Source organism: Chanodichthys erythropterus, chromosome 20 (genome assembly GCF_024489055.1).
Source record: "Chanodichthys erythropterus isolate Z2021 chromosome 20, ASM2448905v1, whole genome shotgun sequence".
Classification (NCBI taxonomy): Eukaryota; Metazoa; Chordata; class Actinopteri; order Cypriniformes; family Xenocyprididae; genus Chanodichthys; species Chanodichthys erythropterus.
In genome coordinates, this window is record NC_090240.1 from 881,453 (window position 1) to 906,445 (window position 24,993).

Genomic DNA, 24,993 nt, shown 5'->3' on the forward strand with positions numbered 1-24,993 from the left:
TGGAGCCACTCCAGATGGAGGGTCCTGGGGTCCAAAGTTCTTGCCATCTCCTGTAGTTTGTTAAAAAAGGCAGAGCACACTCTTGCAATAAATAAATATCTGACTTAAAATTTTTTAAACTTGATAAAACACTCTGTGCTCGAAGAGTAGACCTCACACTTCTCACATTGATTGTAGAGATAGTGAGGGCCATGAGCAGTATGGTTAAAAATACAAACATTTAAGAAGAAAAACAAAAAGACTGCAGAACATTACATTAAAATCATGTTATTTCATGTGGCATTTGCCTCTCCTTTTCCCCAGAAAAAAAGGGATCAGGAGGGCAAATGCTCGCCACTTCAGAGTCCACAGAGAGAACCTCTTGTGGCTCTTTGGGTGACGATGTTCTCAGCTTGATGTGCAGGAAAGAGACTTCATTGGGAGACTCTGCGGGCCACATACGGTCTAGATCTTCCGAAGCGGAACTATCTAGCCGATGCGCCGCCCGCAGCCTTTTCTCCTCTGTATGTGACAGAGGAGATCTCGCAGTCCTTTTCTGCACTTGAGCATTTGGGAGTGAACAGTCAGCTTCACTCCCACTTGATGGCATACTTATCTCAGAAACGGTGTTGAGGGAGGAAACCGTTTCCTCCTCTTCATCTTTTGTATCATTTCCTTTCTCTTGTCTGGGAGTGGTTCCCTCCCCCTGTTTCGTTTCAATCTGTGACTCTGCCCCTTTAGCCGCCCCACTTCCTCTTTCCTGCCCAATCCCTGAGGTTGGCAGAGAATTTGAATTTCCCGCCAAAACCTCAGGGACCGCCTCCTCCTCCCTTTGTTCTTCTGTTTGCTCTGATTGTGGGGCGGCCATTTTGTTGCCTTTAAGTTTGTTGGCAAAGCTTTTTGGGCAATCTCTGTAGAGATGGTTTGATTCTCCACACAGGTTGCACCGCCTGCCATTGGTACACTCTTCAAAATTGTGACCAATTTCTCTGCATTTCCCACATACAATTTCTTGGCATGCTTCAGCCAAATGCCCAAACTTTCCACATTTTCTGCATAATTTGGGCATGCCCTGGTAATGAATGTAGCCTCTGTTCTCACCCAGCACAATCATAGAAGGCAGATGCTTCAGGCCCTGGTAGCTCCCGGCATCTTCCCATTGTTTAATGGGAATTCGCCAGGAGCATGTCCAGATGCCATCCTCATCTAAAACCTTGACTGGCTGGCCTCGAACCGTGCAAAATCTACCCAGCCAGACACAAATGTCCTCCCCAGTCACTGTCTCATTAAACATTCTAACAATCACAGTTTTAAGTGTATTATCAGATAGCTTTTCAACAGTAAACATGGAGAACTGGGATTTTACTGATTCAAATCTGTGCCAAAAATCATTCAGGTGGGAAACAGCTCTAAAGCTAACATCATAGCCTTTGTTCAGGGGCAGAGTCACAATACAATTCAGTTCTTCAGGTTTAAAATGTAAAGTCTTCTGGAGAAGCTTTCTGGAGAAGTCGAGACGTGACATCCCCAAGAGCCTTCCATCAACTTCTCTGAATAAAAACGCACGCTGTGGTGCCTCCGCAAGCCGGCACGGGCAGCCGACATGGTGGAGGCACCAACAGCCTAAAACAAACTTTACAAATCAAAAAACCAGTAAATAAATTACCAAATAAATAAATAAATAAATAAATAAAACCTTACCTTAAAACAGCTTGTTCGCAAAAACAGTAGCAGCAATTTCAAATATACCTCTTGAAAGTTGGGGGCTCGCGATACAGCAAGACCTCGAGCCAGGAAACCCTCAAAAGGCGATCGCAGCTCAACCTGACGACAAGATACTTGATCTTAGCCAAAAGGCCGAGAAGCGATGCCGTTGCCAAGCAGTGGGGGCAGACCCGGCAAAGGCGACGCCCATCTGGGCCGCGGTGGGTTTCGTACTTTGCCTCTAGGACCACTGCTGTCGATCAGATCGTTTGTTAAATAGTGGAGATGATTTGAAACAACCTGCTTTCGCGAACTGGTCCTAGGTTTTTCCATCGACCTCCACAAAAGCACCGCAGTACAATTCTCTGGACTCCCTAGGTCGTTCTTGATCAGGAGGGGGGAAAAAAAAAGCTCAACTTTAACATTTGGATAGTGTGACGAGTCCCTCGTTCTTCCTGCTACGGCCGGCCAGTGGGTGTGGCTGGGAGACTCATCAAGTGAACCATGTACACCCGTGCTTCCCTCTATAAAGCTTGGGCTTTGTTTGGCGTGGTGTGTTGCTTGCTCCTGGGTGCTTTGGTTTTGATTTTGGTCTTTGTTTATTTTGAGTTCCTTATTCATTTAAATGTGGTTCTGTCTGATGTTTGGTTATTGATGTGTCTGACAGAAATTGTGTTTGGTTTTGTTGATTTCTTGTTTCATATATTTTCTTATTTATGCTGATAAATCTCTTTTCGTTGCAACCTACCAAGCTGCCTATGTCCTCCGTTTCATTTGTCACGGCTTTGAGCCGGTCGTGACAATAGCGACCACGGGGTCATTTAGAAAACGGCCGTGGTCGAGTGCCCCCAAAAGCCTGTCGTCCCTGAAGGAAAACTCAGAACTTTGCGAAACCAGGCGAGCGCACGCAACACCCGATTCCATAAAAGGGGCGTGCAAACACACACGGAGCCACAGACAACGCTACGACTGTTAGAAACCACAGGTTCTCTCGGCACCACCTAATCTTCTTTCAACCAGTATGTCCAGGGGAGAGCGCGAACGCAGTCCCCCACTACCATAAATTATGCAGTCGAGATTCCCACATTTGGGGAATTCGCAGGGGTCAGCACAACCAGAGTGCAATGGCCGAGCCTCGCCCTGGGTGAACCACCTTCCTGATCATGGTGTCTCCCCTGCCAGGTAAGTATGAGTCCCCAGGCCTCCAGTCAGAGGCTACCCTATCCCTCTTTGCCGTCCTCATCAACGGTGACCCCCTCCCCCACCCCAAGCAAAGGAAGGGCGTGTCCCTTCCATTACTTGACTGCGATTTCCGTGACCATGCCTTCAAGCCGGCAAACTGCCAAGCACCTACAGGTGCTGGTCGTATGATTAGAATGTCATCAAAAAGTTGATTTCTTTCACTAATTCCTTTCAAAAAGTCAAACTTGTATATTATGTACATTGCACACAGACTGATATATTTCAAATGTTTATTTCTTTTAATTTTGATGATTATAACTGACAACTAAGGAAAATCCCAAATCCGGTATCTCAGCAAATTTAGAATATTACTTAAGACCAATACAAAGAAAGGATTTTTAGAAATCTTGGCCAACTGAAAACTATAAACATGAAAAGTATGAGCGTGTGCAGCACTCAATACTTAGTTGGGGCTCCTTTTGCCTGAATTACTGCAGCAATGCGGCGTGGCATGGAGTCGATCGGTCTGTGGCACTGCTCAGGTGTTATGAGAGCCCAGGTTGCTCTGATAGTGGCCTTCAGCTCTTCTTAATTGTTGGGTCTGGCATATGGCATCTTCCTCTTCACAATACCCCGTAGATTTTCTATGGGGTTAAGGTCAGGCGAGTTTGCTGGCCAATTAAGAACAGGGATACCATGGTCCTTAAACCGGGTACTGGTAGCTTTGGCACTGTGTGCAGGTGCCAAGTCCTGTTGGGAAATGAAATCTGCATCTCCATAAAGTTGGTCAGCAGCAGGAAGCATGAAGTGCTCTAAAACTTCCTGGTATACGGCTGCGTTGACCTTGGACCTCAGAAAACACAGTGGGCCAACACCAGCAGATGACATGGCACCCCAAACCATCACTGACTGTGGAAACTTTAGGCTGGCCCTCAAGCGACGTGGATTGTGTGCCTCTCCTCTCTTCCTCCAGACTCTGGGACCCCGATTTCCAAAGGAAATGCCAAATTGACTTTCATCAGAGAACGTAACTTTGGACCACTCAGCAGCAGTCCAGTCCTTTTTGTCGAGGCGCCTCTGACGCTGTCTGTTGTTCAAGAGTGGCTTGACACAAGGAACGAGACAGCTGAAAACCATGTCTTGCATACGTCTGTGCGTAGGGGTTCTTGAAGCACTGACTCCAGCTGCAGTCCACTCTTTGTGAATCTCCCCCACATTTTTGAATGGGTTCTGTTTCACAGTCCTCTCCAGGGTGCGGTTATCCCTATTGCTAGTACACTTTTTTTCTACCACATCTTTTCCTTCCCTTCGCCTCTCTATTAATGTGCTTGGACACAGAGCTCTGCGAACAGCCAGCCTCTTTTGCAATGACCTTTTGTGTCTTGGCCTCCTTGTGCAAGGTGTCAGTGGTCGTCTTTTGGACAACTGTCAAGTCAGCAGTCTTCCCCATGACTGTGTAGCCTACAGAACTAGACTGAGAGACCATTTAAAGGCCTTTGCAGGTGTTTTGAGTTAATTAGCTGATAAGAGTGTGTGGCACCAGGTGTCTTCAATATTGAACCTTTTCACAATATTCTAATTTTCTGAGATAGTGACTTTGGGATTTTCCATAGTTGTCAGCTATACTCATCAAAATGAAAAGAAATAAACATGTGAAACCTCTCAGTCTGTGTGTAATGAATGAATATGATATATACAAGTTTCACTTTTTGAAAGGAATTAGTGAAATAAATCAACTTTTTGATGACATTCTAATTATATGACCAGCACCTGTACACGAGCTGCGGTCCTTTAGACCAGTGGTTCCCATCAGTCAGGCGTGTTTGATTAGATGTCTCCCTGATCAAACACACCCGATCCAACTCATCAGCTCGTTGGTAAAGACTCCAAGACCTCAGACGGGCGCATCAGACAAGAGTGACATTCAAGACGTGCAGTGCTGGTTTGGGAACCGCTGCTTTGGAACAACGGCGACCGTTTCATAAGGGTGCGAGACGGTGCCACCCTGCCAGCCACCCCACCGCAAGTACATAGAGACTCCTTGTGAAGCTCCAGCGACATTCCCTCTGCTATTAACCACAACGATTTGCAGTCCCCCAAAAGGGGAAGCACACCGTTCCTGGAGACACTGCAATACCAGGTCGATGCGTGGAGTGGACGGAGCAAGCCCCGGTTCCGGCTCCATGAGCCAAAAATCCATTTAATATGTAGTCCCCAGATAGGAGACGTATCAGATATTAAACTGATAAGAACAGATACTACACTTGATCTTAGCCAAAAGGCCGAGAAGCGATGCCGTTGCCAAGCAGTGGGGGCAGAGCCGGCAAAGGCGACGCCCATCTGGGCCGCGGTGGGTTTCGTACTTTGCCTCTAGGACCACTGCTGTCGATCAGATCGTTTGTTAAATAGTGGAGATGATTTGAAACAACCTGCTTTCGCGAACTGGTCCTAGGTTTTTCCATCGACCTCCACAAAAGCACCGCAGTACAATTCTCTGGACTCCCTAGGTCGTTCTTGATCAGGAGGGGGGAAAAAAAAAAGCTCAACTTTAACATTTGGATAGTGTGACGAGTCCCTCGTTCTTCCTGCTACGGCCGGCCAGTGGGTGTGGCTGGGAGACTCATCAAGTGAACCATGTACACCCGTGCTTCCCTCTATAAAGCTTGGGCTTTGTTTGGCGTGGTGTGTTGCTTGCTCCTGGGTGCTTTGGTTTTGATTTTGGTCTTTGTTTATTTTGAGTTCCTTATTCATTTAAATGTGGTTCTGTCTGATGTTTGGTTATTGATGTGTCTGACAGAAATTGTGTTTGGTTTTGTTGATTTCTTGTTTCATATATTTTCTTATTTATGCTGATAAATCTCTTTTCGTTGCAACCTACCAAGCTGCCTATGTCCTCCGTTTCATTTGTCACGGCTTTGAGCCGGTCGTGACAATAGCGACCACGGGGTCATTTAGAAAACGGCCGTGGTCGAGTGCCCCCAAAAGCCTGTCGTCCCTGAAGGAAAACTCAGAACTTTGCGAAACCAGGCGAGCGCACGCAACACCCGATTCCATAAAAGGGGCGTGCAAACACACACGGAGCCACAGACAACGCTACGACTGTTAGAAACCACAGGTTCTCTCGGCACCACCTAATCTTCTTTCAACCAGTATGTCCAGGGGAGAGCGCGAACGCAGTCCCCCACTACCATAAATTATGCAGTCGAGATTCCCACATTTGGGGAATTCGCAGGGGTCAGCACAACCAGAGTGCAATGGCCGAGCCTCGCCCTGGGTGAACCACCTTCCTGATCATGGTGTCTCCCCTGCCAGGTAAGTATGAGTCCCCAGGCCTCCAGTCAGAGGCTACCCTATCCCTCTTTGCCGTCCTCATCAACGGTGACCCCCTCCCCCACCCCAAGCAAAGGAAGGGCGTGTCCCTTCCATTACTTGACTGCGATTTCCGTGACCATGCCTTCAAGCCGGCAAACTGCCAAGCACCTACAGGTGCTGGTCGTATGATTAGAATGTCATCAAAAAGTTGATTTCTTTCACTAATTCCTTTCAAAAAGTCAAACTTGTATATTATGTACATTGCACACAGACTGATATATTTCAAATGTTTATTTCTTTTAATTTTGATGATTATAACTGACAACTAAGGAAAATCCCAAATCCGGTATCTCAGCAAATTTAGAATATTACTTAAGACCAATACAAAGAAAGGATTTTTAGAAATCTTGGCCAACTGAAAACTATAAACATGAAAAGTATGAGCGTGTGCAGCACTCAATACTTAGTTGGGGCTCCTTTTGCCTGAATTACTGCAGCAATGCGGCGTGGCATGGAGTCGATCGGTCTGTGGCACTGCTCAGGTGTTATGAGAGCCCAGGTTGCTCTGATAGTGGCCTTCAGCTCTTCTTAATTGTTGGGTCTGGCATATGGCATCTTCCTCTTCACAATACCCCGTAGATTTTCTATGGGGTTAAGGTCAGGCGAGTTTGCTGGCCAATTAAGAACAGGGATACCATGGTCCTTAAACCGGGTACTGGTAGCTTTGGCACTGTGTGCAGGTGCCAAGTCCTGTTGGGAAATGAAATCTGCATCTCCATAAAGTTGGTCAGCAGCAGGAAGCATGAAGTGCTCTAAAACTTCCTGGTATACGGCTGCGTTGACCTTGGACCTCAGAAAACACAGTGGGCCAACACCAGCAGATGACATGGCACCCCAAACCATCACTGACTGTGGAAACTTTAGGCTGGCCCTCAAGCGACGTGGATTGTGTGCCTCTCCTCTCTTCCTCCAGACTCTGGGACCCCGATTTCCAAAGGAAATGCCAAATTGACTTTCATCAGAGAACGTAACTTTGGACCACTCAGCAGCAGTCCAGTCCTTTTTGTCGAGGCGCCTCTGACGCTGTCTGTTGTTCAAGAGTGGCTTGACACAAGGAACGAGACAGCTGAAAACCATGTCTTGCATACGTCTGTGCGTAGGGGTTCTTGAAGCACTGACTCCAGCTGCAGTCCACTCTTTGTGAATCTCCCCCACATTTTTGAATGGGTTCTGTTTCACAGTCCTCTCCAGGGTGCGGTTATCCCTATTGCTAGTACACTTTTTTCTACCACATCTTTTCCTTCCCTTCGCCTCTCTATTAATGTGCTTGGACACAGAGCTCTGCGAACAGCCAGCCTCTTTTGCAATGACCTTTTGTGTCTTGGCCTCCTTGTGCAAGGTGTCAGTGGTCGTCTTTTGGACAACTGTCAAGTCAGCAGTCTTCCCCATGACTGTGTAGCCTACAGAACTAGACTGAGAGACCATTTAAAGGCCTTTGCAGGTGTTTTGAGTTAATTAGCTGATAAGAGTGTGTGGCACCAGGTGTCTTCAATATTGAACCTTTTCACAATATTCTAATTTTCTGAGATAGTGACTTTGGGATTTTCCATAGTTGTCAGCTATACTCATCAAAATGAAAAGAAATAAACATGTGAAACCTCTCAGTCTGTGTGTAATGAATGAATATGATATATACAAGTTTCACTTTTTGAAAGGAATTAGTGAAATAAATCAACTTTTTGATGACATTCTAATTATATGACCAGCACCTGTACACAAGCTGCGGTCCTTTAGACCAGTGGTTCCCATCAGTCAGGCGTGTTTGATTAGATGTCTCCCTGATCAAACACACCCGATCCAACTCATCAGCTCGTTGGTAAAGACTCCAAGACCTCAGACGGGCGCATCAGACAAGAGTGACATTCAAGACGTGCAGTGCTGGTTTGGGAACCGCTGCTTTGGAACAACGGCGACCGTTTCATAAGGGTGCGAGACGGTGCCACCCTGCCAGCCACCCCACCGCAGGTACATAGAGACTCCTTGTGAAGCTCCAGCGACAATTCCTCTGCTATTAACCACAACGATTTGCAGTCCCCCAAAAGGGGAAGCACACCGTTCCTGGAGACACTGCAATACCAGGTCGATGCGTGGAGTGGACGGGGCAAGCCCCGGTTCCGGCTCCATGAGCCAAAAATCCATTTAATATGTAGTCCCCAGATAGGGGACGTATCAGATATTAAACTGATAAGAACAGATACTACACTTGATCTTAGCCAAAAGGCCGAGAAGCGATGCCGTTGCCAAGCAGTGGGGGCAGAGCCGGCAAAGGCGACGCCCATCTGGGCCGCGGTGGGTTTCGTACTTTGCCTCTAGGACCACTGCTGTCGATCAGATCGTTTGTTAAATAGTGGAGATGATTTGAAACAACCTGCTTTCGCGAACTGGTCCTAGGTTTTTCCATCGACCTCCACAAAAGCACCGCAGTACAATTCTCTGGACTCCCTAGGTCGTTCTTGATCAGGAGGGGGGGGGAAAAAAAAAAGCTCAACTTTAACATTTGGATAGTGTGACGAGTCCCTCGTTCTTCCTGCTACGGCCGGCCAGTGGGTGTGGCTGGGAGACTCATCAAGTGAACCATGTACACCCGTGCTTCCCTCTATAAAGCTTGGGCTTTGTTTGGCGTGGTGTGTTGCTTGCTCCTGGGTGCTTTGGTTTTGATTTTGGTCTTTGTTTATTTTGAGTTCCTTATTCATTTAAATGTGGTTCTGTCTGATGTTTGGTTATTGATGTGTCTGACAGAAATTGTGTTTGGTTTTGTTGATTTCTGGTTTCATATATTTTCTTATTTATGCTGATAAATCTCTTTTCATTGCAACCTACCAAGCTGCCTATGTCCTCCGTTTCATTTGTCACGGCTTTGAGCCGGTCGTGACACTAGCGACCACGGGGTCATTTAGAAAACGGCCATGGTCGAGTGCCCCCAAAAGCCTGTCGTCCCTGAAGGAAAACTCAGAACTTTGCGAAACCAGGCGAGCGCACGCAACACCCGATTCCATAAAAGGGGCGTGCAAACACACACAGAGCCACAGACAACGCTACGACTGTTAGAAACCACAGGTTCTCTCGGCACCACCTAATCTTCTTTCAACCAGTATGTCCAGGGGAGAGCGCGAACGCAGTCCCCCACTACCATAAATTATGCAGTCGAGATTCCCACATTTGGGGAATTCGCAGGGGTCAGCACAACCGGAGTGCAATGGCCGAGCCTCGCCCTGGGTGAACCACCTTCCTGATCATGGTGTCTCCCCTGCCAGGTAAGTATGAGTCCCCAGGCCTCCAGTCAGAGGCTACCCTATCCCTCTTTGCCGTCCTCATCAACGGTGACCCCCTCCCCCACCCCAAGCAAAGGAAGGGCGTGTCCCTTCCATTACTTGACTGCGATTTCCGTGACCATGCCTTCAAGCCGGCAAACTGCCAAGCACCTACAGGTGCTGGTCGTATGATTAGAATGTCATCAAAAAGTTGATTTCTTTCACTAATTCCTTTCAAAAAGTCAAACTTGTATATTATGTACATTGCACACAGACTGATATATTTCAAATGTTTATTTCTTTTAATTTTGATGATTATAACTGACAACTAAGGAAAATCCCAAATCCGGTATCTCAGCAAATTTAGAATATTACTTAAGACCAATACAAAGAAAGGATTTTTAGAAATCTTGGCCAACTGAAAACTATAAACATGAAAAGTATGAGCGTGTGCAGCACTCAATACTTAGTTGGGGCTCCTTTTGCCTGAATTACTGCAGCAATGCGGCGTGGCATGGAGTCGATCGGTCTGTGGCACTGCTCAGGTGTTATGAGAGCCCAGGTTGCTCTGATAGTGGCCTTCAGCTCTTCTTAATTGTTGGGTCTGGCATATGGCATCTTCCTCTTCACAATACCCCGTAGATTTTCTATGGGGTTAAGGTCAGGCGAGTTTGCTGGCCAATTAAGAACAGGGATACCATGGTCCTTAAACCGGGTACTGGTAGCTTTGGCACTGTGTGCAGGTGCCAAGTCCTGTTGGGAAATGAAATCTGCATCTCCATAAAGTTGGTCAGCAGCAGGAAGCATGAAGTGCTCTAAAACTTCCTGGTATACGGCTGCGTTGACCTTGGACCTCAGAAAACACAGTGGGCCAACACCAGCAGATGACATGGCACCCCAAACCATCACTGACTGTGGAAACTTTAGGCTGGCCCTCAAGCGACGTGGATTGTGTGCCTCTCCTCTCTTCCTCCAGACTCTGGGACCCCGATTTCCAAAGGAAATGCCAAATTGACTTTCATCAGAGAACGTAACTTTGGACCACTCAGCAGCAGTCCAGTCCTTTTTGTCGAGGCGCCTCTGACGCTGTCTGTTGTTCAAGAGTGGCTTGACACAAGGAACGAGACAGCTGAAAACCATGTCTTGCATACGTCTGTGCGTAGGGGTTCTTGAAGCACTGACTCCAGCTGCAGTCCACTCTTTGTGAATCTCCCCCACATTTTTGAATGGGTTCTGTTTCACAGTCCTCTCCAGGGTGCGGTTATCCCTATTGCTAGTACACTTTTTTCTACCACATCTTTTCCTTCCCTTCGCCTCTCTATTAATGTGCTTGGACACAGAGCTCTGCGAACAGCCAGCCTCTTTTGCAATGACCTTTTGTGTCTTGGCCTCCTTGTGCAAGGTGTCAGTGGTCGTCTTTTGGACAACTGTCAAGTCAGCAGTCTTCCCCATGACTGTGTAGCCTACAGAACTAGACTGAGAGACCATTTAAAGGCCTTTGCAGGTGTTTTGAGTTAATTAGCTGATAAGAGTGTGTGGCACCAGGTGTCTTCAATATTGAACCTTTTCACAATATTCTAATTTTCTGAGATAGTGACTTTGGGATTTTCCATAGTTGTCAGCTATACTCATCAAAATGAAAAGAAATAAACATGTGAAACCTCTCAGTCTGTGTGTAATGAATGAATATGATATATACAAGTTTCACTTTTTGAAAGGAATTAGTGAAATAAATCAACTTTTTGATGACATTCTAATTATATGACCAGCACCTGTACACAAGCTGCGGTCCTTTAGACCAGTGGTTCCCATCAGTCAGGCGTGTTTGATTAGATGTCTCCCTGATCAAACACACCCGATCCAACTCATCAGCTCGTTGGTAAAGACTCCAAGACCTCAGACGGGCGCATCAGACAAGAGTGACATTCAAGACGTGCAGTGCTGGTTTGGGAACCGCTGCTTTGGAACAACGGCGACCGTTTCATAAGGGTGCGAGACGGTGCCACCCTGCCAGCCACCCCACCGCAGGTACATAGAGACTCCTTGTGAAGCTCCAGCGACAATTCCTCTGCTATTAACCACAACGATTTGCAGTCCCCCAAAAGGGGAAGCACACCGTTCCTGGAGACACTGCAATACCAGGTCGATGCGTGGAGTGGACGGGGCAAGCCCCGGTTCCGGCTCCATGAGCCAAAAATCCATTTAATATGTAGTCCCCAGATAGGGGACGTATCAGATATTAAACTGATAAGAACAGATACTACACTTGATCTTAGCCAAAAGGCCGAGAAGCGATGCCGTTGCCAAGCAGTGGGGGCAGAGCCGGCAAAGGCGACGCCCATCTGGGCCGCGGTGGGTTTCGTACTTTGCCTCTAGGACCACTGCTGTCGATCAGATCGTTTGTTAAATAGTGGAGATGATTTGAAACAACCTGCTTTCGCGAACTGGTCCTAGGTTTTTCCATCGACCTCCACAAAAGCACCGCAGTACAATTCTCTGGACTCCCTAGGTCGTTCTTGATCAGGAGGGGGGGGAAAAAAAAAAAGCTCAACTTTAACATTTGGATAGTGTGACGAGTCCCTCGTTCTTCCTGCTACGGCCGGCCAGTGGGTGTGGCTGGGAGACTCATCAAGTGAACCATGTACACCCGTGCTTCCCTCTATAAAGCTTGGGCTTTGTTTGGCGTGGTGTGTTGCTTGCTCCTGGGTGCTTTGGTTTTGATTTTGGTCTTTGTTTATTTTGAGTTCCTTATTCATTTAAATGTGGTTCTGTCTGATGTTTGGTTATTGATGTGTCTGACAGAAATTGTGTTTGGTTTTGTTGATTTCTGGTTTCATATATTTTCTTATTTATGCTGATAAATCTCTTTTCATTGCAACCTACCAAGCTGCCTATGTCCTCCGTTTCATTTGTCACGGCTTTGAGCCGGTCGTGACACTAGCGACCACGGGGTCATTTAGAAAACGGCCATGGTCGAGTGCCCCCAAAAGCCTGTCGTCCCTGAAGGAAAACTCAGAACTTTGCGAAACCAGGCGAGCGCACGCAACACCCGATTCCATAAAAGGGGCGTGCAAACACACACAGAGCCACAGACAACGCTACGACTGTTAGAAACCACAGGTTCTCTCGGCACCACCTAATCTTCTTTCAACCAGTATGTCCAGGGGAGAGCGCGAACGCAGTCCCCCACTACCATAAATTATGCAGTCGAGATTCCCACATTTGGGGAATTCGCAGGGGTCAGCACAACCGGAGTGCAATGGCCGAGCCTCGCCCTGGGTGAACCACCTTCCTGATCATGGTGTCTCCCCTGCCAGGTAAGTATGAGTCCCCAGGCCTCCAGTCAGAGGCTACCCTATCCCTCTTTGCCGTCCTCATCAACGGTGACCCCCTCCCCCACCCCAAGCAAAGGAAGGGCGTGTCCCTTCCATTACTTGACTGCGATTTCCGTGACCATGCCTTCAAGCCGGCAAACTGCCAAGCACCTACAGGTGCTGGTCGTATGATTAGAATGTCATCAAAAAGTTGATTTCTTTCACTAATTCCTTTCAAAAAGTCAAACTTGTATATTATGTACATTGCACACAGACTGATATATTTCAAATGTTTATTTCTTTTAATTTTGATGATTATAACTGACAACTAAGGAAAATCCCAAATCCGGTATCTCAGCAAATTTAGAATATTACTTAAGACCAATACAAAGAAAGGATTTTTAGAAATCTTGGCCAACTGAAAACTATAAACATGAAAAGTATGAGCGTGTGCAGCACTCAATACTTAGTTGGGGCTCCTTTTGCCTGAATTACTGCAGCAATGCGGCGTGGCATGGAGTCGATCGGTCTGTGGCACTGCTCAGGTGTTATGAGAGCCCAGGTTGCTCTGATAGTGGCCTTCAGCTCTTCTTAATTGTTGGGTCTGGCATATGGCATCTTCCTCTTCACAATACCCCGTAGATTTTCTATGGGGTTAAGGTCAGGCGAGTTTGCTGGCCAATTAAGAACAGGGATACCATGGTCCTTAAACCGGGTACTGGTAGCTTTGGCACTGTGTGCAGGTGCCAAGTCCTGTTGGGAAATGAAATCTGCATCTCCATAAAGTTGGTCAGCAGCAGGAAGCATGAAGTGCTCTAAAACTTCCTGGTATACGGCTGCGTTGACCTTGGACCTCAGAAAACACAGTGGGCCAACACCAGCAGATGACATGGCACCCCAAACCATCACTGACTGTGGAAACTTTAGGCTGGCCCTCAAGCGACGTGGATTGTGTGCCTCTCCTCTCTTCCTCCAGACTCTGGGACCCCGATTTCCAAAGGAAATGCCAAATTGACTTTCATCAGAGAACGTAACTTTGGACCACTCAGCAGCAGTCCAGTCCTTTTTGTCGAGGCGCCTCTGACGCTGTCTGTTGTTCAAGAGTGGCTTGACACAAGGAACGAGACAGCTGAAAACCATGTCTTGCATACGTCTGTGCGTAGGGGTTCTTGAAGCACTGACTCCAGCTGCAGTCCACTCTTTGTGAATCTCCCCACATTTTTGAATGGGTTCTGTTTCACAGTCCTCTCCAGGGTGCGGTTATCCCTATTGCTAGTACACTTTTTTTTCTACCACATCTTTTCCTTCCCTTCGCCTCTCTATTAATGTGCTTGGACACAGAGCTCTGCGAACAGCCAGCCTCTTTTGCAATGACCTTTTGTGTCTTGGCCTCCTTGTGCAAGGTGTCAGTGGTCGTCTTTTGGACAACTGTCAAGTCAGCAGTCTTCCCCATGACTGTGTAGCCTACAGAACTAGACTGAGAGACCATTTAAAGGCCTTTGCAGGTGTTTTGAGTTAATTAGCTGATAAGAGTGTGTGGCACCAGGTGTCTTCAATATTGAACCTTTTCACAATATTCTAATTTTCTGAGATAGTGACTTTGGGATTTTCCATAGTTGTCAGCTATACTCATCAAAATGAAAAGAAATAAACATGTGAAACCTCTCAGTCTGTGTGTAATGAATGAATATGATATATACAAGTTTCACTTTTTGAAAGGAATTAGTGAAATAAATCAACTTTTTGATGACATTCTAATTATATGACCAGCACCTGTACACGAGCTGCGGTCCTTTAGACCAGTGGTTCCCATCAGTCAGGCGTGTTTGATTAGATGTCTCCCTGATCAAACACACCCGATCCAACTCATCAGCTCGTTGGTAAAGACTCCAAGACCTCAGACGGGCGCATCAGACAAGAGTGACATTCAAGACGTGCAGTGCTGGTTTGGGAACCGCTGCTTTGGAACAACGGCGACCGTTTCATAAGGGTGCGAGACGGTGCCACCCTGCCAGCCACCCCACCGCAGGTACATAGAGACTCCTTGTGAAGCTCCAGCGACATTCCCTCTGCTATTAACCACAACGATTTGCAGTCCCCCAAAAGGGGAAGCACACCGTTCCTGGAGACACTGCAATACCAGGTCGATGCGTGGAGTGGACGGAGCAAGCCCCGGTTCCGGCTCCATGAGCCAAAAATCCATTTAATATGTAGTCCCCAGATAGGAGACGTATCAGATATTAAACTGATAAGAACAGATACTACACTTGATCTTAGCCAAAAGGCCGAGAAGCGATGCCGTTGCCAAGCAGTGGGGGCAGAGCCGGCAAAGGCGACGCCCATCTGGGCCGCGGTGGGTTTCGTACTTTGCCTCTAGGACCACTGCTGTCGATCAGATCGTTTGTTAAATAGTGGAGATGATTTGAAACAACCTGCTTTCGCGAACTGGTCCTAGGTTTTTCCATCGACCTCCACAAAAGCACCGCAGTACAATTCTCTGGACTCCCTAGGTCGTTCTTGATCAGGAGGGGGGGAAAAAAAAAGCTCAACTTTAACATTTGGATAGTGTGACGAGTCCCTCGTTCTTCCTGCTACGGCCGGCCAGTGGGTGTGGCTGGGAGACTCATCAAGTGAACCATGTACACCCGTGCTTCCCTCTATAAAGCTTGGGCTTTGTTTGGCGTGGTGTGTTGCTTGCTCCTGGGTGCTTTGGTTTTGATTTTGGTCTTTGTTTATTTTGAGTTCCTTATTCATTTAAATGTGGTTCTGTCTGATGTTTGGTTATTGATGTGTCTGACAGAAATTGTGTTTGGTTTTGTTGATTTCTGGTTTCATATATTTTCTTATTTATGCTGATAAATCTCTTTTCGTTGCAACCTACCAAGCTGCCTATGTCCTCCGTTTCATTTGTCACGGCTTTGAGCCGGTCGTGACAATAGCGACCACGGGGTCATTTAGAAAACGGCCATGGTCGAGTGCCCCCAAAAGCCTGTCGTCCCTGAAGGAAAACTCAGAACTTTGCGAAACCAGGCGAGCGCACGCAACACCCGATTCCATAAAAGGGGCGTGCAAACACACACGGAGCCACAGACAACGCTACGACTGTTAGAAACCACAGGTTCTCTCGGCACCACCTAATCTTCTTTCAACCAGTATGTCCAGGGGAGAGCGCGAACGCAGTCCCCCACTACCATAAATTATGCAGTCGAGATTCCCACATTTGGGGAATTCGCAGGGGTCAGCACAACCGGAGTGCAATGGCCGAGCCTCGCCCTGGGTGAACCACCTTCCTGATCATGGTGTCTCCCCTGCCAGGTAAGTATGAGTCCCCAGGCCTCCAGTCAGAGGCTACCCTATCCCTCTTTGCCGTCCTCATCAACGGTGACCCCCTCCCCCACCCCAAGCAAAGGAAGGGCGTGTCCCTTCCATTACTTGACTGCGATTTCCGTGACCATGCCTTCAAGCCGGCAAACTGCCAAGCACCTACAGGTGCTGGTCGTATGATTAGAATGTCATCAAAAAGTTGATTTCTTTCACTAATTCCTTTCAAAAAGTCAAACTTGTATATTATGTACATTGCACACAGACTGATATATTTCAAATGTTTATTTCTTTTAATTTTGATGATTATAACTGACAACTAAGGAAAATCCCAAATCCGGTATCTCAGCAAATTTAGAATATTACTTAAGACCAATACAAAGAAAGGATTTTTAGAAATCTTGGCCAACTGAAAACTATAAACATGAAAAGTATGAGCGTGTGCAGCACTCAATACTTAGTTGGGGCTCCTTTTGCCTGAATTACTGCAGCAATGCGGCGTGGCATGGAGTCGATCGGTCTGTGGCACTGCTCAGGTGTTATGAGAGCCCAGGTTGCTCTGATAGTGGCCTTCAGCTCTTCTTAATTGTTGGGTCTGGCATATGGCATCTTCCTCTTCACAATACCCCGTAGATTTTCTATGGGGTTAAGGTCAGGCGAGTTTGCTGGCCAATTAAGAACAGGGATACCATGGTCCTTAAACCGGGTACTGGTAGCTTTGGCACTGTGTGCAGGTGCCAAGTCCTGTTGGGAAATGAAATCTGCATCTCCATAAAGTTGGTCAGCAGCAGGAAGCATGAAGTGCTCTAAAACTTCCTGGTATACGGCTGCGTTGACCTTGGACCTCAGAAAACACAGTGGGCCAACACCAGCAGATGACATGGCACCCCAAACCATCACTGACTGTGGAAACTTTAGGCTGGCCCTCAAGCGACGTGGATTGTGTGCCTCTCCTCTCTTCCTCCAGACTCTGGGACCCCGATTTCCAAAGGAAATGCCAAATTGACTTTCATCAGAGAACGTAACTTTGGACCACTCAGCAGCAGTCCAGTCCTTTTTGTCGAGGCGCCTCTGACGCTGTCTGTTGTTCAAGAGTGGCTTGACACAAGGAACGAGACAGCTGAAAACCATGTCTTGCATACGTCTGTGCGTAGGGGTTCTTGAAGCACTGACTCCAGCTGCAGTCCACTCTTTGTGAATCTCCCCCACATTTTTGAATGGGTTCTGTTTCACAGTCCTCTCCAGGGTGCGGTTATCCCTATTGCTAGTACACTTTTTTTTCTACCACATCTTTTCCTTCCCTTCGCCTCTCTATTAATGTGCTTGGACACAGAGCTCTGCGAACAGCCAGCCTCTTTTGCAATGACCTTTTGTGTCTTGGCCTCCTTGTGCAAGGTGTCAGTGGTCGTCTTTTGGACAACTGTCAAGTCAGCAGTCTTCCCCATGACTGTGTAGCCTACAGAACTAGACTGAGAGACCATTTAAAGGCCTTTGCAGGTGTTTTGAGTTAATTAGCTGATAAGAGTGTGTGGCACCAGGTGTCTTCAATATTGAACCTTTTCACAATATTCTAATTTTCTGAGATAGTGACTTTGGGATTTTCCATAGTTGTCAGCTATACTCATCAAAATGAAAAGAAATAAACATGTGAAACCTCTCAGTCTGTGTGTAATGAATGAATATGATATATACAAGTTTCACTTTTTGAAAGGAATTAGTGAAATAAATCAACTTTTTGATGACATTCTAATTATATGACCAGCACCTGTACACGAGCTGCGGTCCTTTAGACCAGTGGTTCCCATCAGTCAGGCGTGTTTGATTAGATGTCTCCCTGATCAAACACACCCGATCCAACTCATCAGCTCGTTGGTAAAGACTCCAAGACCTCAGACGGGCGCATCAGACAAGAGTGACATTCAAGACGTGCAGTGCTGGTTTGGGAACCGCTGCTTTGGAACAACGGCGACCGTTTCATAAGGGTGCGAGACGGTGCCACCCTGCCAGCCACCCCACCGCAGGTACATAGAGACTCCTTGTGAAGCTCCAGCGACATTCCCTCTGCTATTAACCACAACGATTTGCAGTCCCCCAAAAGGGGAAGCACACCGTTCCTGGAGACACTGCAATACCAGGTCGATGCGTGGAGTGGACGGAGCAAGCCCCGGTTCCGGCTCCATGAGCCAAAAATCCATTTAATATGTAGTCCCCAGATAGGGGACGTATCAGATATTAAACTGATAAGAACAGATTTTCTTTCGAAAAGTTTTTTATTGTCACAGTTTTCTGAACTCACAACAAAAACAAAAACAGATCAAACAAAACAAAGCAAAAATCACCAGATTCTCCAAAAAAACATCACATCTCAAAACTTCAAATATAAAACAAAAATATTGTAACAGTAAAACATAATAAAATTAAAGGACTTGTGTGTGTGTGTGTTGTTGCAAAGGTCCATGTGTTTATGTGTGTATTTTGTTTGAAAGTCCAGGTATATGGTAAAAAAGTCTTTTGTGTTGTTGTGGTTAAAATGTTCCTTTGTTGTGCAGGACCGGGGTGAGTCCCTATCAAGTTCCCCATCACACCTCTCTCAGAAGCAGGCATCTGGCCCAGCATTTCCAGTGCCCAGCGGAGATCCCCGCCCTCCGGCCCGCTGGCCCGCTGTTCCCGTAGCCGGTGTTGGTGAGGGTGCATCTACGGGCGGCCCGGTACGGTGGTGGCCGGGACCTCTTCCGTGTGACCCCAGCCCCCCCTCCGAATAACGACGCCCGGCGCCTCCTGCAGCGTTGATCTTACCAATTGCTCGCACGCGTGGAGGGGCACCGTAACGCGTTTCCCCACCAGCAGGTTTCTGGTGGTCCAGATGGCATCCTTTATAGCATTTAGGGTGAGCCAGAGCGAGGTAAATTGTTTTGATGTCAGCTCCTTCAAGCCCTGACCCACCCCCAGGATGGCGAGCTTGTAGTCCATCCGGACCCCACCCGCTGGCAGGCACGGGTTAACCAGGGGGCTGGTTCTGGCCCACAGGTCCCGCGCAGCACCGCACTCCCAGAGCAGATGTCGCACAGTCTCCGGGGAATTGCACCCGATCCGTGGGCAAGATGAATCTTTGGCCATGCCTCTGGAGTGCATAACCGCCCGGACTGGGAGGATCTCATGGGCAACCATCCACGCTAGGTCCTTATGCCTGTTCCGGAGAGCAGGGTGGGCAGCGTTCTTCCATACATGCTTGGCCTCATCAAGGGTGAGGCCTGGGATTGGACTCACTGACTCCCGGTCCTGCACAAGAGAGAGAAGAGTTTTGTGGTCAGTTAAAACTGTGACATCTAAACCCTCTAAAACATACTTCTTTAAAAACTTCTTAATAAAACTGTATTCTTTAGGGAGATTAAAAGACACAGGGGTTGTCAAATCTACTGGTAAAATTTTCAGAAATCTTAAGTAAGACCCCATCCAGAATCTGGCCATGGCTGCTGTCTTGTTCTCTCTGGATGGGGTCACAGCATAGTTGATGTGCAGGGCGGTGAAGCGGCTAGCTAAAAACAGGTGGGGATCAGGGAGGCCTTTCCCGCCATTCCCCGGCCTCTTCTTGATGACCTCCCTCTTTAGGCGTTCCCACTTGGATCCCCACACAAAATAAAACACCGCTCTCTCCAGATCTAAAAGAAAGTTCCGTGGAGGACTAAAAATAGAACACACCAATAAAAGCAAAGGTAAGATCACAGCTTTAAAAATTAAAACTTTGCCTTCTATAGTCAACTGTCGTAGTCCCCAAAACCCCAGTCTTTTCCTGACTTTCCCTAACAGGTCAGTCCAGTTTTCTTGTCCACTCCCCTCTTTATCAAATTTGACTCCTAAAATCTTAAAATTCGTCTCTTTAAAATCCAAGTCCAGTCCGCCTATGTCTACGTCTCCCCACGGCCCGAAGAGCTGGGCCTCGGATTTGTGTCTGTTAAGCTTGGCGCCCGAGGCCCGACCGTACCAGTCCGTCAAGTCCATTGCTCTTCGTACAGATAAAACGTCAGTGGCTAAAAGGGTTACGTCGTCCATGTACAGAGCACAGGTTGCTGTCAGTCCACCAGTCCCGGGCACGTTCAGTCCTTTGATCAACTTATCCCTTCGCAAAATCTGTGCCAGTGGCTCAATACAGGCCACATACAGGAGGGGAGATAAAGGACACCCCTGACGGACACCGCTGTGAACGTTTACAGCTTTAGATAAAAACCCATTAACAAGAATTTTGCTGACCAGATCATTGTACAGCAGTCCCACCCAGGCTATAAATCTCTCTGGAAAACCCATTTTTTGCAGTACCTGAAACAGGTACTGGTGCGAGACACGGTCAAATGCTTTTTCAAAATCTAAATTTAGGACTACTAACCGAATGTTTCTGTCTCTCGCATAACAGATGGCATCTCTTATCAGCACTAAGCTGTCCGTGATCTTTCTTCCTGGAACAGCACAGACTTGGTCTGGGTGGATCACGTCCTCTAAAACTGTCGACATACGTGTAGCTAAAATTTTAGTAAAAAGTTTGCAGTCAACATTTAAAAGTGTAATTGGTCGCCAGTTTTTTAAGTCAGTCTTGTCTCCTTTTTTATATAGCAGTGAAACTATCCCTACTCTAAAACTGTCAGGGAGTGTGTTAAAAGCTTCAAATTCTTTAAAAACAGTCAGTAACTCGTGTGCTAAAATATCCCAAAATGTCAGATAAAACTCTAGGGGTAGTCCATCCATCCCTGGGGACTTCCCCCTTTTAAAACTTTTAAGAGCATTGTTAATTTCTAAAACCGTAAAATCCTGGGATAAAAGCATACATTGACTATTGACTTTTTTCTCTAAAAAATCTAAAACTCCCTTTAAAGTATCATTTTCTGCTTCTTTGTTGCAGTATAACGCTTTATAAAATTCTGTGACGCCATCTAAAATTTCATTTGTTGTGTGCACTTCCCCTCTATTTGTTTTCAATGATTTAATTGTCCCTCCCCGTGTAATTATCTTTTTAAAAAAATATCTGGTGCACTTTTCCCCTTCCTCCATGTCTTTTTCTCTGCTTCGTAAAATGACACCTTTGCTTTGAGTTTCACTTAAGACTGACATCTGATTTTTGACCTCTTTAAATTCTTCGTTAAAATCAAAACCATTATTTAAAAGATTGAAATATCTCTGTAGCCTTTTTTGCAGCCCCTTCATGCATCTCTTCTGTCTATTCTTTTTGTCTCTCCCTACCTTCCTAAAAAACTGTCTCGTTCGGTCTTTTACCATTTCCCACCACTGTGCACGTGAGTCAAAAAAGTCTTGGAGAGTCTGCCATTGGCTGAACAGCTCCCTGTATTCTCTAACTACATCTTCATTGTCTAACAGGGAGCAGTTCAGCTTCCACAGCCCTCCCCCTACCGTCACACCCGTTGGAAGTGAAAGGGTGCAAGACAGCATTACGTGGTCAGAAAAGAAAAGGGGGGTCAATGTTGCATCGGTCGGCGGGCAGTCCCTTGTAAAAACATAGTCAATTCGAGAGGCTTTGGCGCCGTCACCACTGAACCAGGTGAAGCCCTCCTCTCTTGGATGCATTGTTTTAAAACAGTCGACTAATTTAAAATCTCTAACTAAACCCTGTAGTAAAACCGATGTTTTATCAAACTTAAAACCCTCCCCTGTCCTCTTCCTGTCTTTTTTAGTTAAAACACAATTGAAATCCCCTGCCACCACTAAGGGGGCCCTACCTAGCATGTGAGGCTGTAAGTCTTCTAAAAGTTCATATCGCTCGTGTTTTTCAGTAAAACCATACACATTAAGAACGTTGAAATCTTTGTCTAAAAATGTCAGATTGGCTAAAATTGCCCGCCCATCCCTCACCACTGTACTACCCTTCACCAAGATATGTGGATTACCTATTAAAATGGCAACACCGTCATTTTTATTGCCATTGGAGCCACTCCATATGGAGGGCCCAGAGGTCCACATCTCCTCCCATTTCCTATAGCTTGTTAAAAAGGGTAGAGTGCATTCTTGCAATAAAATCACATCTGACTTGACAGAGTTTAAAAAGGACAAAACGCTCTGTGCTCGCAAGGGGGACCTCACACTTCTCACATTAATGGTTGAGATAGTGAGGGCCATGAGCAGTAGGTTTAAAAGAAATATGAACATTAAAAGAAGACATTTTAAAAGGACTACAGAACATTTAAAATCAAGTTACTTCATGTTGCACTTGATCCTCCTCTCCCCCAGAATACGTGGGGACAGGAGGGCAAATGCTCACAGCCTCAGGATCCACAGAGAGAACCTCTTGTGTTTCCTTCGGTGATGATGTTCTCATCTCAATGTGCAGAAAGGAGACTTCATTGGGAGATTCTACAGGCCACATACGGTTTAGATCTTCCAATGAGGAACTATCTAACCGATGCGATGCCCGCAGCCTTTTCTCCTCTGTGTGAAGCAGAGGAGATCTCGCAGACCTTTTCTGCACTTGAGCATTTGGGAGTGAACAGTCAGTTTCACTCCCACTTGATGGCATGCTTATCTCAGAGACGGTGTTGAGGGAGGAAACCGTTTCCTCCTCTTCATCTTTTGATTCATTATCTTTGTCTTGTATTGAAGTGGTTCCCTCCCCCTGTCTCGTTTCAATTTGTGACTCCGCCCCTTTAGCCGCCCCACTTTCCTGCCCAATCCCTGAGGCTGGCTGGGAATTTAAATTTCCCGCCGAAACCTCAGGGACCGCCTCCTCCTCCCTTTGTTGCTCTGCTTGCTCTGATTGTGGGGCGGCCATTTTGTTACCTTTTAGTTTGTTGGCAAAGCTTTTTGGGCAATCTCTGTAGAGATGTTTTGTTTCTCCACAGAGGTTACACCGCCTGCCATTGGTACAATTATCAAAACTGTGACCAATTTCTTTGCACTTCCCACATACTAATTCTTGGCAAGCCTCGGCAAGGTGCCCAACTCGTCCACATTTCCTACATAGCTTAGGCATCCCTTGATAGTGTATGTAGCCTCTGTTCTCTCCCAGCACAATCATAGAAGGCAGGTGTTTCAGGCCCTGGTAGCCCCCGGCGTCCTCCCATTGTTTAATGGGAATCCGCCAGGAGCAAGTCCAAATGCCATCCTCATCTAACACTTTGACAGGCTGACCTCGAACAGTGCAAAATCTACCCAACCAAACACAAATATCATCTCCAGTCACTGTTTCATTAAACATCCTGACAATCACTGTTTTAAGTGTGTTGTCAGAAAGTTTCTCCACAGTGAACATGGAGAACTGGGTTTTAACAGATTCAAACCTTTGCCAAAAATCATTAAGGAGGGAAGCAGTCTTAAAACTAACATCAAATCCTTTGTTGAGGGGCAGAGTCATCAAACAATTTAATTCATCACATTTAAAAGCCAAGGTCTTTTGGATCAGTTTCCTGGAAAAGTCCATACGGGACATTCCCAGGAGCTTCCCCTCAACCTCCCTAAATAAAAAGCGAACGCTGTGGTGCCTCCGCACGCCGGCACGGGCAGCCGACATGCTGGAGACACCAACAGCCTAAAAACCTTAAAACAACAATAAATACAACAATAAATAATCAAATAAATAATTACAAGACCTTACCTTAAAACATGTTGGAGCTTGAAGCAGCAGATTTCAATATACCTCTTAAAAGTTGTGCGACTCGGGATATAAAGGATCTCGAGCCCCGAAACCTCCAAGAGGCGATCGCAGTCTCAACCGTCTGACCAGACACTTGATCTTAGCCAAAAGGCCGAGAAGCGATGCCGTTGCCAAGCAGTGGGGGCAGAGCCGGCAAAGGCGACGCCCATCTGGGCCGCGGTGGGTTTCGTACTTTGCCTCTAGGACCACTGCTGTCGATCAGATCGTTTGTTAAATAGTGGAGATGATTTGAAACAACCTGCTTTCGCGAACTGGTCCTAGGTTTTTCCATCGACCTCCACAAAAGCACCGCAGTACAATTCTCTGGACTCCCTAGGTCGTTCTTGATCAGGAGGGGGGGAAAAAAAAAAAAGCTCAACTTTAACATTTGGATAGTGTGACGAGTCCCTCGTTCTTCCTGCTACGGCCGGCCAGTGGGTGTGGCTGGGAGACTCATCAAGTGAACCATGTACACCCGTGCTTCCCTCTATAAAGCTTGGGCTTTGTTTGGCGTGGTGTGTTGCTTGCTCCTGGGTGCTTTGGTTTTGATTTTGGTCTTTGTTTATTTTGAGTTCCTTATTCATTTAAATGTGGTTCTGTCTGATGTTTGGTTATTGATGTGTCTGACAGAAATTGTGTTTGGTTTTGTTGATTTCTGGTTTCATATATTTTCTTATTTATGCTGATAAATCTCTTTTCGTTGCAACCTACCAAGCTGCCTATGTCCTCCGTTTCATTTGTCACGGCTTTGAGCCGGTCGTGACAATAGCGACCACGGGGTCATTTAGAAAACGGCCATGGTCGAGTGCCCCCAAAAGCCTGTCGTCCCTGAAGGAAAACTCAGAACTTTGCGAAACCAGGCGAGCGCACGCAACACCCGATTCCATAAAAGGGGCGTGCAAACACACACGGAGCCACAGACAACGCTACGACTGTTAGAAACCACAGGTTCTCTCGGCACCACCTAATCTTCTTTCAACCAGTATGTCCAGGGGAGAGCGCGAACGCAGTCCCCCACTACCATAAATTATGCAGTCGAGATTCCCACATTTGGGGAATTCGCAGGGGTCAGCACAACCGGAGTGCAATGGCCGAGCCTCGCCCTGGGTGAACCACCTTCCTGATCATGGTGTCTCCCCTGCCAGGTAAGTATGAGTCCCCAGGCCTCCAGTCAGAGGCTACCCTATCCCTCTTTGCCGTCCTCATCAACGGTGACCCCCTCCCCCACCCCAAGCAAAGG

General features: G+C 46.9%; 10 non-coding genes and 1 pseudogene across 10 annotated transcripts; all 11 read right to left on the reverse strand.

Moving 5' to 3' along the window:
* Positions 1-2,709: 2,709 nt before the first annotated feature.
* Positions 2,710-2,873, reverse strand: LOC137010031 (U1 spliceosomal RNA). Its single transcript, XR_010893111.1, has one exon. It is a non-coding gene; the product is annotated as a U1 spliceosomal RNA (small nuclear RNA).
* A 2,095-nt stretch (positions 2,874-4,968) lies between these two features.
* LOC137010201 (U2 spliceosomal RNA) lies at positions 4,969-5,159 on the reverse strand. The gene has a single exon (XR_010893274.1). It is a non-coding gene; the product is annotated as a U2 spliceosomal RNA (small nuclear RNA).
* An 862-nt stretch (positions 5,160-6,021) lies between these two features.
* LOC137010032 (U1 spliceosomal RNA) lies at positions 6,022-6,185 on the reverse strand. Its single transcript, XR_010893112.1, has one exon. It is a non-coding gene; the product is annotated as a U1 spliceosomal RNA (small nuclear RNA).
* A 2,094-nt stretch (positions 6,186-8,279) lies between these two features.
* Positions 8,280-8,470, reverse strand: LOC137010079 (U2 spliceosomal RNA). The gene has a single exon (XR_010893157.1). It is a non-coding gene; the product is annotated as a U2 spliceosomal RNA (small nuclear RNA).
* Positions 8,471-9,335: 865 nt separating this feature from the next.
* Positions 9,336-9,499, reverse strand: LOC137009980 (U1 spliceosomal RNA). Its single transcript, XR_010893064.1, has one exon. It is a non-coding gene; the product is annotated as a U1 spliceosomal RNA (small nuclear RNA).
* A 2,094-nt stretch (positions 9,500-11,593) lies between these two features.
* Positions 11,594-11,784, reverse strand: LOC137010080 (U2 spliceosomal RNA). Its single transcript, XR_010893158.1, has one exon. It is a non-coding gene; the product is annotated as a U2 spliceosomal RNA (small nuclear RNA).
* An 865-nt stretch (positions 11,785-12,649) lies between these two features.
* Positions 12,650-12,813, reverse strand: LOC137009981 (U1 spliceosomal RNA). Its single transcript, XR_010893065.1, has one exon. It is a non-coding gene; the product is annotated as a U1 spliceosomal RNA (small nuclear RNA).
* Positions 12,814-14,908: 2,095 nt separating this feature from the next.
* Positions 14,909-15,099, reverse strand: LOC137010202 (U2 spliceosomal RNA). The gene has a single exon (XR_010893275.1). It is a non-coding gene; the product is annotated as a U2 spliceosomal RNA (small nuclear RNA).
* Positions 15,100-15,961: 862 nt separating this feature from the next.
* Positions 15,962-16,125, reverse strand: LOC137009982 (U1 spliceosomal RNA). Its single transcript, XR_010893066.1, has one exon. It is a non-coding gene; the product is annotated as a U1 spliceosomal RNA (small nuclear RNA).
* A 2,096-nt stretch (positions 16,126-18,221) lies between these two features.
* On the reverse strand, positions 18,222-18,393 carry LOC137010251 (U2 spliceosomal RNA; annotated as a pseudogene).
* Positions 18,394-24,742: 6,349 nt separating this feature from the next.
* Positions 24,743-24,906, reverse strand: LOC137009983 (U1 spliceosomal RNA). The gene has a single exon (XR_010893067.1). It is a non-coding gene; the product is annotated as a U1 spliceosomal RNA (small nuclear RNA).
* Positions 24,907-24,993: the final 87 nt, after the last annotated feature.